This window comes from Choloepus didactylus, chromosome 7 (assembly GCF_015220235.1).
Source record: "Choloepus didactylus isolate mChoDid1 chromosome 7, mChoDid1.pri, whole genome shotgun sequence".
NCBI lineage: Eukaryota > Metazoa > Chordata > Mammalia > Pilosa > Megalonychidae > Choloepus > Choloepus didactylus.
In genome coordinates this window covers 17989733-18003263 of record NC_051313.1, presented here as the reverse complement: position 1 = coordinate 18003263, position 13531 = coordinate 17989733, and the positions used below count along the sequence as shown (strand labels likewise).

The following is a 13531-nucleotide window of genomic DNA, read 5'->3' as shown; positions in this document are numbered from 1 at the left end:
AGTGAAAAATAGACAAAGAAATCTATAACCTTCGCCGTCTTCCCTATCGGTTTTGACCGCTCTTGACGCGGCTCCGAGACGGTGACAAGGAGACTGAAAAGATGCACCTGAAACAGTATCTGCGGGCAGCTGCATTCGCCAACCGGCTCGATTGCTGCTTTCCAGCGGCGAAGGCGCAGCGGCAGTAACAGGGAAGCAGAGCGAGCCTCCCCGGCAGCGGCGGCGGCGGCGGCGGCACCGGCACCAGCGCAGTTTCCCCTCTCCCCAGCCCTGACTCTACGCGCACATGCGCACTGCGCCCGCAGCCCTGGACCATTTGTCAGGACTACTCGTGAGACGGAGAAAAAAAAAGAGAAAATTTGGGGGTAAGAAGCGGCTGATATGATCTAATCGCTCATTAATCTGAAGATTTGTACGTGCCCAAGCCATTCATGTATTTTTCTGGGTGAGGATGAAAGTTCAGAGACCTACAGAGGGAAGGAAGCGCACCCTGCCCTTGTGAAACAGACCAGGGGAGGGGAAAGGACAGAAGGGGTTTCTCCCCCACTTCTCTCCGCCTCTGGGAAAGAGGAGAAAACTTAATCCCGGGGAAAGAAAGTGGGCAAGTGACTCGGAAAGGGCTGGAAGGGGAGTCCCTGGGCATCTCACTCTGAAGTAGTGAGTGCGAGTGTGAAAGAGGAACAAAAGAGCGAGAAAAGAGAAAGGAAAAATGGGGGGGAGGAGAGACTTGTATTTTTTTCTTTGCGCGCACCCGGGGAAGGGTGTGGGGGGCCGTGCGGAAGGGAGCCGGGCGAGGCGGCCGCGTCGCGCTCTGCGGGCGCGCGGGCGGCGGGATGCGTGTGGGCCCCCTCCCCGCGTCGCCCCGCGAGCTTGTCACTTTGGTCCCTTTCATGACACCCGGGCGCGGGCGGGGGTGCGTGCCGGGTGGGTGCCGCGGAGCCGCAGCCGGGGCGGCGAGCGCGGCGGCCGAGGCGGGCGGGCAGGCGGGCGCGCGGGCGGGGGCGGCCGGGCCGTGGCTCGGGGCGGCGGGAGGCGCGAGCCCCGCGCCCGCCCCTGCGGCCCCCTCCGCCCGTGTGTGGCCTTTGTGCCGGGCGCGCACCGGGGCGCGGGCGGGCGAGCGCGAGAAGTCCAAGTACGGGAGACCGAGGCAGTGGGAAAAGAGGCCGGGCCACTTTCTCCGCACTCGGGCTGCGGAGAACGGACTGGTTGAATGTGCAGGCGCGCCTGCCGGCGTGTGCTGGGTGTGCGCGGCGGCGAGGCCTGCCCGGCTCCCACCGCGCACACGCACACTCACACGCACGCACACACAACCCGGACCCGCGGCGCGGCGCGGCCCGGCGGACGAGAGTTTGCGTTTCCTTCCTCGCCGCCTCCCCCTTCCCGACCGACTGTGTGAGAATTTAATAGAGAGCAGCTCCAATTTCCGCCATTTTGGGAAAGTTGCACAAAAATAAACCCTCCGGTTTATTTCTGCCAGGGGCAGGAAAGTGCCCGGGGAGGCGAGGCGGCGCGGGCCCGCGGCGGCCGTGCGCGCGGGGAGGGCGCGGGAGGGCGCGGGCCGGGCCCGAGCCGGTGCCGTCGCGGCTTTCGCCCCGCGCCGTGCCGCGCCGCGCCGCCGGGGGCTGCGGGCGTGTGTCGGGAGGTGGCGGCCGCGGCGTTGGCGGCGGCCGCGCCGGGGCGGCGGGCTGTGGAGGGGGATAAAAGGGGGGAGGTGGAACGCGGGGCTGCTGTTCCTGCAACTTGTTTACGCCTTCCTGATCGCCTGGAGGCGGTGAGGGGTCCGCGCCGGGGCCGCCGGCCGCCTCGCGCCGCGTGCGTGTGCCATTCCGCGATCCTGGGCTTTGCACACTCGTGTCCTGGGCCCGGCGGGCCGTCCCCGCGCCGCGGCGACCAGGCGGGCGGGGGAAGTAGAGGCCGGCGGGGGTGGGGATCGGGAAGCGCAGCAGCCCAGGCATCCGCCGCGCGCCCCGCGAGCTGGTGGGGGGAGGTGGTGGTGGAGGGGGGGAGAGGGAGGAAAACTTGAGAGCCCCCGAGGGGGGGCCTCACGCTGACACGGGCCGGGGGAGGGTGCAACTTTTGTGCTGGTGGTAAAACTTTAATTACCTTCAAAGAAAAAAAAGGCCCAATGATTTTTTTTTTTCTTTCCCCCTTTCTGGTCAAAGCTCGGCCCACAGCGCGACCGTGAGAGAAAGTTTAAGAGCGGGCGGTTTCCTCCCCGCCTTCCTAGCGGAGGGGTAGGGGTGTCTGTCTGTCCATTTGCGCTCGGAGGGAGGTGGGGTTTACGAGCCGCCCTCCGGGGTCGCGAGGACGGTGGCACTTACCCCACCCTTCCAACGGGGAGACGAAGGTAAACGTCGCTTTGGTTTCCCTTCTCAGTCAGCCCCCCCCACCCCGCTTCCTTTTCCTCCCCCTCCCCCCCGATTTTTCGAGGGGACCCGAAAAACGGAGTCTCTATCCTTATGCAACTTCCTCGGGCGCAGTGATCTCGGCCCTTCCCTCTCCCTACATCTCTTGCCTCCTCCTTTACCACCGCGAGGCCAGCGCCAGAAAAAAAGACATTAAAGATCATTCAAAGTGTACAGAAACAAAAATAGATTTTTAATGGTTCTAAGTTGAGGGAAACTGAGATAAGAATTGGGAATGGGGGGGGGCGGTGCGGCTAGGGCGAGTGCGTCGATTTTAAATTTTGCTTTTCCTTAAGCATTGGGATGTCTTCATTGGTTTTGGAAGCCCGAGAGAGGCTCTGAACTGGCTATCTCCGTCGCGTGGATTTTTGCGCAAGTTTTTAGAAAAACACTGACTCGAGTAGAGAGCATTTCTCCGGAAAGTTTCAAGTGCAGCAAAATAGCGAACGTGCAAAACTGGCCAAGGGGAGACCTCTAGTGGCTAAACGCATCTTTAAGTTCGGAAGGCCGGGAGCAAAGTTTGGCCTTTACTTGTAGCTACGTAGTCCATTCAGACGTGGAAGTAGTTAGATGACCTCTGAGCGAGCAGCCAGATGTTGTGTAAAAGGATGCTGATCGGGAATAGAAAGTTTAGTAAATCAGAGAGCGCTGAGTCCTGAGGACTCAGACCCTATAACTTCCACCCGCCATTACATATATGGGGAAAAAACATTTTGCTTTCATTCTGGGGTTGGGGATTGGTATTGTTTGCTTTTCTAGTTATAGTCCTCTAGGTCCTTGATTAGTTTTTCATCACGAGTCATGGCAGGAAATTTGATTTTGAATGTTAATAAAAATACAGAGTGCAATATGGGTTTAAACACCTTGAAAACTGAAAAAAGACCTTTAGTTGAAATTTGCCTTTCATATGAGTTGATCATTTTATTCTCTAATAAATATAATTTAGGGTTAGTATGGAATTTCTTAACTGTGTAGTTATGTGTGTACAGTTAGAGTTATAGTATATGCAGTCCCCTTTTAGTTCTGAGAGTGTAATTTTGTTTCACTAAGAAATTATTTTGGAATACTTTGTATAATTTGTGAAACACTTAAATATATGGCAAAAACTGCTTACATAATATCTGTTCTTTTGCTAGTGTGGCGTGTGAAGTATCTTTAATTTTAAAGATAAAAGCAATATGGGAAATTAAAGCTGATTCCCATGACCCCTATAACTTTCACCTGTTTTTCACATAATGGGAGACACTTTATTGGAGGTATATAGCATATGGAACTAGTTTGAATGATTAAAACCCATTTCACCTCATCTCAAACCAGTTTATTTTATTTTGATACACAGGGTGGCTTGGGGTGAGATTATGCATGTCAGTGATTCAGAACTTAAGCTTATTGTTGTTGGGAATTGTGGATCTGAAGGTTTATTTTTGACACCAATGCTTCAATTTTATCTTTTCTCTCTTTAAATCAATGCTAGGCCTTCAGGAGAGGTCTTGGTTTGGACAGCGGTCGTAAAGACCTCCATACAGTTTTACCTTTCTTCACGGCCACGAGGTAAGATTCGCTTGTTGAAACAAATTGTGTGATACGCTTGCACATATTAAAGGCTGCATTTGGGAACCAGGAAAGAAATTGTGGGACAGGGTTGACAGTAAAACGTCATTTTGGGGGGTTTCCTTTGAATGCATCAAAGTATTGATGCTAAGAGTGATTGAGGCTTGACTAAAACATTTGGAAAAGTTGCAGGATTGTCCTGGATAGTCTTTGGGCTGGCTTACTTGCCAGATTCTCAGATGGCATTTCAGTTGCACCTGTTTTCTACTGCAAAGTAGATTGTTTTATTCTTTGGAATTGAGAAAGTGGAGAACATAGAACAAAGGCGATTGTTAATCAGTATAACTGCTAAGTAGGAATACTGTGAGATCATGGAAGATTCTGGAACTTTAAATGTTTTTGGGGCCCAGTGGTAAGATTTTGTAGGTGTAACTTCCAATGTGAGTTTCTGGTCTTTTAAGTAACTTAACTAAGATGGTTTAAATCCAAGGCAGACTGACTTGTGCCAAATATCATGCCATAGTGTTATAGTGAGGTTCCAATGTGTTTGTATAGACTTGTCGACTTTTGAACGCATCTCTACAGGGAATAAAGCTGTTGTCCCCTAAGATCCCTTTGGTAACCTTGGAGGGTGCTGGCTTGTCTCCAATAACCAGGATTTACTCTGGGGACAAGGGTCATTTTCAGACAGAGGGACAGACATCTTGGGTAGGACATCTGAGTCCATATGGACCACTCTCATGCTTTCTACTGTTCATGCTTGCTTTGTTTGTTGGTTGGTTGGTTGGTTTCTGTTTTGTCTTTCCCTCTTCTTTTCTGCCTCTTTTTGTTTTCCTTTCTTCTTTATCTGTCTTACATTCTGAAGGGGCTGCTAATTCTTGTTTGGAAAAACCAGAAAATTTAGATTTAGTTTGTGAGCAGGACTAATAATCCTGATTGGGCTACCTGGTAACCAGGAAAGGCATGGCCTAGAAGTCCCAACTGAATGTTTACAGATATAAAAGTGATTATTAAAAGGAGCTTATTGTCATTTTCCACTCACGGACCATTTTGAATAATGTATTTAGCAAATTAAATTGATGTGGTCCTGTAGATGTTGCAGCAGAGACAACAAAACAAGAACAGCTACAAGAACCATCAGGCAGACAGAAATAAAGTTCAAGGAAAGAGTAAAGCGTATTTCCTAGGATGGCAAGTTCTGTGTTTGGACATGCTGAGTTGAAGACAATGGTTATTTTTCTTCATTTGAGGAGTCATTGTGGAAGTGGATAGAATGCTAGAATAGGTATCAGAAGACTGGATTTAGTCACTGAATATATTACCTCGTATAAGTTATTTTACTGCTTTCGGCTTAGATTTTCCTATCAGGAAGATGGGAGCAATAAGACTTGTCTTGCTTCCTTTCTTAAAAGGGTCAAGTAAAATAATGTATCATCAATTAAAAGAAATACAAAGAGTTATTCAAATGTTTGGCGGTCATCTCATCATGTTACCCTAGCCAGGTTTGATGGTGGGCAGGAGGTGGATTGTCAAAAGGCGGAACACAGTGATTTAATTCCTGGCCAAAATTGTTGGATAGGTTTCTGGTGTGTATATTATATGGACTTGTCAAAATAACTTTCAGGGAATATTTCTTTTCTTGAGGAAAAAGTAGTTTGTTTTTACAGTATTGGCTTCTTGAGGGAAGGGACCAGGTTTTAACATGGTGCTGAATACAAAACCCTAAGTTTATTTATTCCAAACTAGTCATTGAGTAAGTTAGAAGAAGCAAATGAAATAAATTCTTCAAATTAACAATGCTATCTAATTGTAGAAGTGATAGAGTGAGGAAAGTAGAAGGATTGGTGTGAGGGGAATTCATATACTATAATTAATATTTTAGTTGCTTAAGTCTGTGGGGAGATCAAAAAATAGGTAACTGGAGTAATAAGGATTTGAACCATAGAAGACAGAAGAAGTAAAAGACTGGGTTTAGGGAAAGGCCCATATAGGTCTTTTTCCACCCTACTTTTTCTAGTGTCATTTGCTACTCTATTCTAAATACAGGCAACTATCTATAACCTATAATGAGAAAAACAATCACGAATACTGTCTGTCCTTATTTTCAATTTGATCATACCAAACCTGACAAATAAATCCTTACAAGTTTTAGTTTTATTTCATCTCGCTTCTCTTTTAGGTTATCTGATCAATGTTCTAAGAATCCAAAATTCCAATAGTGGAAGAGAGAAGAAATACATGCTTTGTTTAATTAGTTTAATTAGTCCCTGAGTAATTGAGAGTTGGTTCTTGAATAATTTCTACTAGTTTGTTTGGTAGTTTATTTCTGAGAATTATATATTCCAACCAAGCCTGTTTACAGTAGATGAAATAGGATGGGAAATTTATAAGAGAAGTTACTTTATGTGATGTGGGACATGGGTACCCTCGGGGCTCTAAGAATGGGTAACCAGTGTGATCCCTCCAGCAATGCTGCTGCTAGTTACTTAACCAGATTTTATTGAGTTCTACAGTGCCAAACGCTAAAAGACTAGATCTTTGCCCTTGAGGAGTTTGCTAGATCCTTAACCAAGGAGTGCACACAACTCTGGGCTTTGCTAATAATAGTATAACAGTTGCATGTTGTACCAGTAGAAAAGAAACAGGTTTTGGTGTTAACTGTAACATATAACCGTGTACATACAGCACAACCCATTGTGTTCCTTTTTTAATGCTTAGCCTTCAGAATTGAATAAGAAGCTGTTTACTGTCAAGGAATGCTTGAATTGTATATCTAGTGTGGGGATAGAGTTGAGCTGATTCTTTCCTTGTATGGCTAGTGTGTTCACAAGGTGACTTTCTGGTGAAGATCTCTTCTACCACTTACGCTACTTGCTGCTATTGAGGGACTCATTCCTCAGAAGATTCTGGAGTTATGGCATAGATGAAGATGCTGTACTAGAAAGAACTATTTCATGTCTATGTTTGTATATTCTGTACATTTATATATGATATCTCGATGTTCAGGGGATCAGAGCAGTTTTTTTTTTTTGTAAAAGTTCATTTTGTCAGGCTAAATTATTTCAGTGACACATGCTGGTGGTATGAGTCGGTTGTGGCAATCTGTGAACTAATTTGTACTGATCGCAGCAGCTATGTAGCAAGTGGATGAGTATAAAGCAAAACGCCAGGCAAGGGATCCCTCAAATTATAACTATTTTTGACTTATGAAGTCAAATTGGGAAAGATTTGTGAGGAAATCCCTGTTTAGGAGATGGCATTTGGGGGAAGAACAAGGACTTTTGAGAGGAACTTGAAAGAAGCTGGGTGATCTCGGGTGAGAGACTTTTTCTGATGAGCCCTGATTTCTTCCTTGGAAGTGCACTTGTAATGAATGACTTGGAGGGTGATTGTGGGGAGTACACATGAATTATATCTAATATGTCAAATACCCTCTGCATTATTTTTCTTTCTCTCATTTTTACGCTAAATTGGTGTTTTCTTCTATTCCGTCAACAAATATTTATTGAGCATCTATTTTGTGTAAATATTGGGGATGTTTGCCAGTCAACAGTTAGAATGGATTTGAGTAAATGAATGTGTTGGGGCCACAGGAAAATAAAACAGTTGTCCTTGGCCTCCGTGTGTTCATCATCTAGCTGGGGAGATGAGACATACACGTACAGTGTTAATGAATGAGACAAAGTCCTGGTTAAATGCGAGTGAACCTTAGAGATAAGTGTGGTAGGTACTGTGGTGGTACAGCTGCATGTGGTGGTAAAATGTGTTCCTGTGATAGGGACCTGGGGGATAGGCCCCCCTCGGCAAAACACAGGGCAATGAGGTACCTTCTCCTTTATTAGATGCAAGAGTGTGTTGAGTGCTTTCTGAATGTCAGTCATTAAGGTAGATGCTTTATATTCATTTATTTACTTATTTATCCAGTAAAGACTTACTGGCTACCTTCTTTATTTCCGGCTACTGTTCTAGGCACTGGATATTATCTCTCACACTTTACTAACTTTGAGTACTTGGAATTATTATTTCTCTAATAAATTTCTCCAAGTTAACTTGTGCTCAGAGATACTTAGTAACTTGTCTAAGATCATAAGCAGTTTGAAAGGTACAGAAGCAGGGAAAATAATACTGGCTTATGATTGTTAGGCCTTTTAAGTTTTTGATTTTCAAAATAGTAATTCCTAGAATATTTCTGAGAAAACACTTTTCCAAATTAATGTATTTGCTCCTGTACCTTGGTTTGCTAGCAGACAAGCTACGATGAAAAGGTATAAGAAAAAATTATGGGAGGAAAACTTTTATCTCTTCACTCTTCACTTTTCTGAGCAGGAACTGGGAGAAGACCAGTTATTGAGTTATACTGAAAAGAACACCTTGGCCTTGCCCATAGCCTTGAAATGATCAAAAACTGTTAACAAAAATGTTACTCAGATTAGGTTTGGAGATGAAATATTTTTATAAAAGATTTCATTTGCTCTTTGTAGAAGAGACCTGATAAACCAATAGAGTTAGTTAGTCAATAAATAAATAAAGTGAATTAATGAAAAATGAACACATGAATGAATAGGATGGGGCCTAAATTTACTGACTCAAAACATTATGGAATTTGCTATGAAGCCAGAATTCTAAAAGGAAAAAAGAAATGATGAATAGAGATAGTGGTGGGAGGAGGGAGAAGGGAAAGTGTGTCCTAGAGACAAAATAAAAACCAGAAACAGGGAATGTGACTAAGGGGATGATCCACAACAGTGCTGTAATTACTGGTGTTTTACTCTCTAACTGGAAGGGTATGCTCCATGTTTGCAAATGAAGTGAGGATTTTCTTTTAACTCATTGGGTAGTTCTGTGTTGCAGTGGGAGTTATCTCTTTTATATGAGTTGTGGAACAGCAGGCAGCAACGAGGATCCTGTTGCATACACTGATTATAGGGTAATGGATGGTTTCTTCTTTACGGAAGCCCTATTATTTAATAAACATATTCTTGCGCACTTACTATATGCCAGGTCTTTTCAGGATTGGACCATTTCTTTATATTATGTGTAATTTTATGGAATTAAATTAGTTCAGTTACTAGAAGAATATTTTGAGTAGGATTGTTCAGGTACCTAAATTGGTTCATTTTCCCCTGTCTGTTATACTGATTTAACAGTGAAATTCTTATGTAGTTAGTCTTGTCTGGATACTAAATGATCACCATATGGGTTTGTGGTCTTCTTTGGTGAACTTCAGGCTTAACTGTTCAATGCATTGATAAGGAGCCTAGGTCCGAATGGTTATCAAAAATAAGCCTGTAGGCTTGACTTCCGGGAGGGAAATAAAAATCTGGTCAAATCTAATTTGTTACATGCAAAAGAGTGTAATCTTTTAATTTTAGTTTTATGTTCTATAAAAATATGAAGCAAAGTAAAAAAGAATATGATATTGTTTTTAACATTTAAAAAATATGAAGTGAAAATAAGGAAAAAAACAAGATACTACTTCTAGCTCTTTTAAAAAAAATTGGGTTCATGTACATTTAACACAAGCATGGAAATATCTGTGTTAAAACAGGTACTTGTGAATCTCTCTGATGGGTGTAACATTTTGATTATTATTCTTTTAGTCTGATATGTTGATGATATGATGGCATTTTTAAGGCTATTTCCGCTTCAAATTGAGATATGTTACAGTCTGTCCATTGAACGTGAACTTCAAATAAAAGCATTAGATGAGAGTGTATTAAACACGCTATAGACTTATTAATGTCGGTTTGTGATTTCACTTTCTATAAGCTCTCTAATGTAGATTTTTTTTCTTGAAAGACGTTTTTCATGTTCCGTTCCTCCTTTAGAGGAAGTAAGTAGGTTAGGCCTCAGAATCTCAAATAATTCCTCCTTCTTAAAGGAACAAACGAAGGGCAGGAAGTTGAGATTTTGCAAAGGTTGCCTGTGTTGACCAACCCCTTGGATATAATCTCAATGGCAGGAAAAAAGAGCAAATCAGAGAACCCAGTGCCATGTTATGATAGAGTAGTCCTTATTAAAATAAGATCAGGTGGGTTGAGCCCTCTACCACAGGACTTGCCCTTGGGAAGACGGTTGCTGCAAAGGAGAGGCTAGGCCTCCCTATAATTGTGCCTAAGAGCCTCCTCCCGAATGCCTCTTTGTTGCTCAGATGTGGCCCTCTCTCTCTAGCTAAGCCAACTTACTTAAATCACTGCTCTCTCCCCTACTTGGGATCAGACACCCAGGAGAGTGAATCTCCCTGGCAATGTGGAATATGACTCCCGGGGAGGAATGTAGACCCGGCTTCCTGGGATGGAGAACATCTACTTGACCTAAAGGGGAAAGTGAAAGGAATGAAATAAGCTTCAGTGGCAGAGAGATTCCAAAAGGAGCTGAGAGGTCACTCTGGTGGGCACTCTTACGCACAATATAGACAACCCTTTTTAGGTTCCAATGAATTGAGGTAGCTGGCAGTAGATACCTGAAACTATCAAACTGCGACCCAGAACCCATGAATCTTGAAAACGATTGTATAAAAATGTAGCTTATGAGGGGTAACAGTGTGATTGGAAAGCCATATGGACCACATTCCCCTTTGTCTAGTTTATGAATGGATGAGTAGAAAAATGGGGGAAGGAAAAAAAACAAAAAAAGGCACCCAGTGCTCTTTTTTACTTTAATTGCCCTTTTTCACTTTATTATTCTTGTTATTTTTGTGTGTGTGGTAATGAAGGTGTCAGGGATTGATTTGGGGGATAAATGCACAACTATGTAGTGGTACTGTGAACAATCGAATGTACGATTTGTTTTGTATGACTGCATGGTATGTGAATATATCTCAATAAAATGAATTTTAAAAAAAAGAAAAAAATAAAATATGATCAGGAGATAAAGGGGGAGTGTTTTTGAGAAAAAAGGGAACATTTAAAAGAATCGATTTCCTATTTAAACAAAGCATGGATTCGTTGCCACTCTGGTAAATACTACTCAAGAATAGATGTGAAAGAAGACCCAGATTCTGAAGGATGCTATTCTTGGTGAATCTAAGATTTCAGTTCTCAAATTGACATGATCTAGACTTTTGCCAGCTGAAAAAAATCTATGAACTTGGGCCCTCAGGGCAAAATTTCACATCTCTCTGTGAAAGTTCTCAATTCCAATGTGTGTGGATTCGGAGTTCTTATTGGACAGGGTGAGTGGAATATCAAACCTAGTATCTGACATGCTTGAAATGAAAGGAAAATTTTTCTTTGTGGCAGTATGTGTTTGTTGAGAGATGCTTCAAGTGCAAGTTTAGATTTTTCTCTTATCCTTATTGAACAAGCCTGTTTAAGAAGTGTGGATTTAACTTCTTTTGATGTGTCTCCACTGACACTTAAGTAAGGAGAGTTTCTTGGAGCTGTAGTGTTACGTTTCTACCACAGAGGCAAATAAATTCTTAGCAGCATAATTGTTAGAATTTTCAGTGGAGACCATGAGAGAAATGGAAAAAATGGGAGATTTCTCTGATCCCCCCTCTCTCCAGTCCACGCTGCAATTAGTCTGGGGCATCTTCCCCCTCTTTTTTATTTGATAAATTTTGTTGGTTCTACTATATTCAGAGGGGATAAGAAGTGAATAAATCAAGGTTCGTGTCCTCCACAACTTCCTGTAAGCAGACGGTCATGATACAGTGTAATTGGTATTGTAATCGAGGCATAGCTTCTGTCTTCCCAGCCCCTCTTCTACAATGTCACCTGCACACATTCCATCACACACACAGAGGAAGATGGACTGAGTCACTCTCACTTTTGGAGCAGATCCCTAGCTTGCTTCTCTTTCTCCTGGCATCTTGCTCCAGTCGCTTTCTGTTTGCCTCTGTAGCAGCATTCTTGAAAGCAAGTCTGTCCGTGAACCACGGTTGGTGAGGAAACTTTTATACCTCCTCCACAGAACTGTCAGAGTGAGGTTGCCAATGACCTGTTCTTGGGTGGTCACGGTCACTAAGAGATGATGACTTTACTCATTGGGTTGTTAAAACGTTCTTTTCTTCATAAGACTTTATTGGCAAAGCTGAAAGTTATTGACCTTACTTCTACCTCCGAAGTGGATTTTAAAATTTTACTTGTCCCCGAAACCCCAGAGTCTTAACCTTGTTCTAAGGCTCAAGAGAGGTTATGTGCCCTGGCCTAGGTTATTGAACAACCAATAAATTGTGAAGCCAGGTTTCAGACTCGGGCTCTGAATCCTGTGCTTTTTCACCATTATATTATATTGCCCTCCCTGGTGACTGAAATGTAAAGTGTGAGGTTCTCTGACCTAGTCGAAGGGCTCTGGCTTGGGAGGTAAAAGTCTGTTTCTTAACCAAGTGATCTCAGTTTTCTCACCTGCAAAATAGGGCTAAGAATCCTGATCAGTCTCAAGCGGTAGTTGTGAGGGTTGGAGCAACTGCTGAGGGTGAGATCCCTTTAAAATAAAGCAGTGAAGAAAGTCTCATGTTGCAGTGTGTAGTTCTCCCTTTAATGTGTTTTAGGCCCATCGGCTTTGTTTGGTTACTCCTGTATGGCCGTGTATTTGTGGATATGTGAATCTCCCTGTAAAGGCTGTGCAGCAAGCAGTCTGGTGTCATATGGATATAAGTAGAGAGTAGAGAGAAAATCTGAAAGCTGTAGGCAGGCCTTAGGAGGCAGAGGCCATATCTTCCTCAGGATCCCTTTCTAGGGTCTGATTTTAAAGGGCTTCACGTCCTGAGGACATTTCCACAATTAGGCACAGAAAACCTCCATACATGGGTGCAGGCTGGAAGCTAGGACAGAAGGGAGCAGCCCTTTACGGAAATCTAACCTGAACCTGAATAAACTGTCTTCCCTACTTGCATGTATGTCCCGAATTTATTTTCCATAGCTCACTGTTTTCCAAAAGGGGATTCCATGGAATGTGATATATTGTAGAAGTAGAGTCATGAGGCGAAGTAGGTGTGGGCAACTTGGACTGAGACGGTGCTTTGCAGATTGGTGCCCTTTGGTGTGTGTTTCCGTCTCCCAGAGGTCACCAGGGTGTGTCACATCTCTCTCGCCACAAGACCTTTTATTTCATGGGACACAAACACATGGTCTCTTAAAAGCCGTGTTTTGGGGAGCAGACTTGGGGACTGTTGCCCTGGCTTTTATCGAGGCTTGTTTGAATGGCTTAGTCTGGTTTCCAGTGTGCAGTCAGGTCGGTGTGGGAGTGGGGAAGCATTTGAAAGGCTCCCCCAGGGACGAGCGCCCCGTGGGAAGAGAGCCAGGGCTTAGGGCCAGCGGCCTTCCCACAGGGCAGATCTTCCTCCAGTACTTGGAGGTGTTGTTTTTTTAAGAAAGCTGGCAGCCCCCTCAGGAGCCCTGTAAATAAGAGGGATGATTAATAAAATATCTCCTTTTTTATCTAGGGTGCTTGACACCTTGTGATGGATATTTGGACTCAGGGGTCTACCCCAAGAAATACTATTGAAATAAAATAAAATGCAAAAAAAGCGCCACTGCCTAATTAAAAAAAAATCAAGGTTACTGAGGAGACCGCATGGACTAGACTAATTGTTAAACCAGATATTCTAATAAAAATCAACGTTTTGTTGG

General features: G+C 44.0%; 1 protein-coding gene across 4 annotated transcripts in view; it reads left to right on the top strand.

Moving 5' to 3' along the window:
* Positions 1–301: 301 nt before the first annotated feature.
* Positions 302–13531, top strand: part of L3MBTL3 (L3MBTL histone methyl-lysine binding protein 3) — a 135557-nt gene continuing 122327 nt past the window's right edge. For 2 of the 4 annotated variants that reach the window (XM_037844221.1, XM_037844218.1), the window contains exons 1-2: positions 302–365; positions 3880–3956. The gene's annotated coding sequence lies outside the window, so the exon portion shown is untranslated. Of the gene's footprint in view, positions 366–426; positions 446–2173; positions 2348–3879; positions 3957–13531 lie in introns of those variants that run through there. The other 2 variants (XM_037844220.1, XM_037844219.1) reach the window with 2 other exon arrangements.